A 3,424-nucleotide genomic window follows, 5' to 3' on the forward strand; every position below is an offset into this window, starting at 1 on the left:
AGCCTCTTCACTGGCCTCCCTGCCTCCACCGATGCCTGTTGCTTATTGGTGTTCTTTAGGGTAAGATCTGGAGAAGGCAATGGCACCCCACTCCAGTACTCTTGCCTGGAAAATCCCATGGACGGAGGAGCCTGGTGGGCTGCAGTCCATGGGGTTGCGAAGAGTCGGACATGACTGAGTGACTTCACTTTCACTTTTCACTTTCCTGCATTGGAGAAGGAAATGGCAACCCACTCCAGTGTTCTTGCCTGGAGAATCCCAGGGATGGGGGAGCGTGGTGGGCTGCCGTCTATGGGGTCGCACAGAGTCAGACACACTGAAGTGACTTAGCAGTAGCAGCAGCAGGATAAGATCTTAACTTCTTCCTAGGCCCCGCCCCTGGCCCTATGGAGGGATCCTATAAACTAAGCCCAATCACACCCCTCCCCTACTCTAAACCCACCCATGGCTCCCTCCCTGTCTCATAAAATCCATTCTTCCCCAGTCTTCCAGGTTCCCTTTTCCTCTCTCTTTCCCCCTCGCTCCAGCCACCCTGGCCTCCTTGCTGTTCCACAAACACACCAGGCATATTCCCACCTCACGGCTTTTGCCCTGGCTGTTCCCTCTACCTGGAACGCCTTTCCCTTATCTTCAGATGGCCAAGTTTCAGCTAGAGCATCACCTCCTCAAGGAGGAGAAGGTATCTGTACACAAGAGAACCACCAGCCCCCTCCCCACATCACTCTCCCACACCCCAGCCTGAAATTACCTGGGTCATTTTTGCCTGCTCGAGGAGGGCAAAGATTCTTTGTTGGAATTCCAGTGCCTGGCACGTAGTGGTGCTCAAAGACCTATAGAATGAGTCAAGCGATTATCTACTTAAACCTCTCAACGGTCCCAGGAGGAGTCTTTTCCTCATCCCACATTCATAGATGTGGAAGCTGAGGCACAGAGGGCTTAAATAACTTGCCCAAAGGTACAATTCTGTGCCTAGAATGGCATGCTCTGGGCAGTCAGCCCAAGGAGGTAGAGTCTCACCACCCATTAAGGCCAAATGAAGAGCAGTTTCCCTCAAACTTAGCAGCTGCCCCCTTCCCCTCCAACCCTGAGCCCAAAGTCATCAGCCAACACAGGACCCCTCTCTGCCCATGGCCCTGCCTCCTCCAGCCTAGCCAGGAAGGAGGTGAAGGAAAACAGCAGGGGCACAGGCTCCAGCCTCTGGGAGGGCCTGGTCCCCAATTTATCTCCTCACACTCCAAGAAGTTTAGAGTCCGCTGCAGGCACTGCTGCTGATTCAACAGTCCCGGACAATGCAAGAAGCTAGAGGGGACCATCCCAGACCCTCTCTGGTCCCCACGCCTCCTCCAGTCCAGGCTTCGTGGGCTTTGAGAACACAGCCTTGTGTATAAAATGAGTACATTAATAGCCATCCCTCTCAGAATTGAAAATATTAATTTTGAAGAGACAGCTTGCAAAATGCTGAGCAGGTAGTGAGCACACAGTCAGAAACTATCCCAAGGGCAAATAATTAGCTCCTGGTCTCCAGGGACATAGATGGCCCAGAACCCATCTGGGGAAACTGAGGCATGGCATTTTTATTTTTTATTTTTTGCCACTCATTTCAAGGAAAGAAGTCAGGTCCTGGGGTTGGATCCAACTGCCCCAAGTGTCACCTAGCAGTGGACATGCTGGAGAGGGTGTGGCAGGCACGGGCAGAAAAACATGTGTTGAAGAACTCCTGCCCAGCGCTGCCCTGGGCAGGGGCCTCAAGGATGCCAGGACTACCATCCCAGGCCATTGCTCCTACTTGCCCTCTCTCCTTTTATGTGTGGTGTGTTCCTTAAAAGACAGCCTGAGCCCTGGATGAGGTGGTCCGTGGCAGAATGTGGGAGCCAAGTGGAGCTCTCTAGTCCGCAGAGTTGCCTCAGCGGCAGAGATCTTTTATGGGGCTGGAGAGTCACCGGCCAAGTACGCCCAAGCAGCTGGAGTCCCCGACGGGAAAATTACCGCTGGCTTGGAATCACAAAAGGACAGATCCCCAGCAGAGGTCTCTCCAGACTGCCTGGGGGACCCCGAGGCCCACGGCGGTCCAAGCCCTGTCCCGCGTTCCATGCAGATCCGCCCCAAGTTTCCCCCCGCGCCAGGCCGGCCTTACCTCTCGGCACGGCCTAGGGCGATGGCAGCAGCGGCGGGACCGGAGGCGCGGAGCCAGGGGGTGGCCGGGCCATGGCCCGGGACCCGCTCGGTTGTGGCGGCGGCCGCGGCAGTGCTTTGTCCCCCGGGCTGCCGAGCCGGCGCAGCCGCGGGAGAGCGCGGACCCGACAGAAGGAGGCGGAGGCAACCGGACCGTCCGAGACCCAAAGACGCTCCTCTTAACCCTTCCCAACCTTCCCGTGCCGGATCCGCCCCAGCTTTCGTCCCTCGCTCCAGGATTGGACACTCTGGATCCGGTACACACCCCCGGATTCGCCACGCCCTGTGGGCCCGCCCCCGGAACCACTCTTAAAGGAACAGCAACTGGTTTAGGAATTCCCAGTGTCCTATTCCGGGTAGAAGGTTAGAACCCGGAGACTCAACGCGCTTCCAGGGCTTAGGTACAGGGGGCGGCGGATTGCTCTGGAAAAAGCCTCTATTTGCTAAATAAAGCTCTAGGCTTGAGTGTTCAAACTCCTCCTTGGCTAGCAAATTTAACGCTCAGCTACATTTGGAAAATAACCCTGCAGAAAACGTGTGATTTAATTTATTGAAAAAAAAGTTGAATAGGACATTTCAGGCGTCAGGACAGTCAATATAGGACTATTCAGCAATACATGAACCGTGAACTTCCTGATATTCAAGCTGGTTTTAGAAAAGGCAGAGGAACCAGAGATCAAATTGCCAACATCCGCTGGATCATGGAAAAAGCAAGAGAGTTCCAGAAAAACATCTATTTCTGCCTTATTGACTACGCCAAAGCCTTTGACTGTGTGGATCACAATAAACTGTGGAAAATTCTGAAAGAGATGGGAATCCCAGACCACCTGACCTGCCTCTTGAGAAATCTGTATGCAGGTCAGGAAGCAACAGTTAGAACTGGACATGGAACAACAGACTGGTTCCAAATAGGAAAAGGAGTACGTCAAGGCTATATATTGTCACCCTGCTTATTTAACTTCTATGCAGAGTACATCATGAGAAATGCTGGACTGGAAGAAACACAAGCTGGAATCAAGATTGCCGGGAGAAATATCAATAACCTGAGATATGCAGATGACACCACCCTTATGGCAGAAAGTGAAGAGGAACTCAAAAGCCTCTTGATGAAAGTGAAAGAGGAGAGTGAAAAAGTTGGCTTAAAGCTCAACATTCAGAAAATGAAGATCATGGCATCTGGTCCCATCACTTCATGGGAAATAGATGGGGAAACAGTGTCAGACTTTATTTTTGGGGGCTCCAAAATCCTGCA

At 52.9% G+C, this 3,424-nt stretch overlaps 1 long non-coding RNA gene across 1 annotated transcript; it reads right to left on the minus strand.

Moving 5' to 3' along the window:
• Positions 1 to 167: 167 nt before the first annotated feature.
• On the minus strand, positions 168 to 2,372 carry LOC104989642. The gene is made up of 3 exons (XR_825395.1): positions 2,135 to 2,372; positions 749 to 830; positions 168 to 205 (listed from the first exon to the last, which is right to left on the minus strand). It is a non-coding gene; the product is annotated as an uncharacterized LOC104989642 (long non-coding RNA).
• Positions 2,373 to 3,424: the final 1,052 nt, after the last annotated feature.

Source organism: Bison bison, unplaced genomic scaffold (assembly GCF_000754665.1).
Source record: "Bison bison bison isolate TAMUID 2011002044 unplaced genomic scaffold, Bison_UMD1.0 scf7180017864160, whole genome shotgun sequence".
NCBI classification, from domain to species: Eukaryota; Metazoa; Chordata; class Mammalia; order Artiodactyla; family Bovidae; genus Bison; species Bison bison.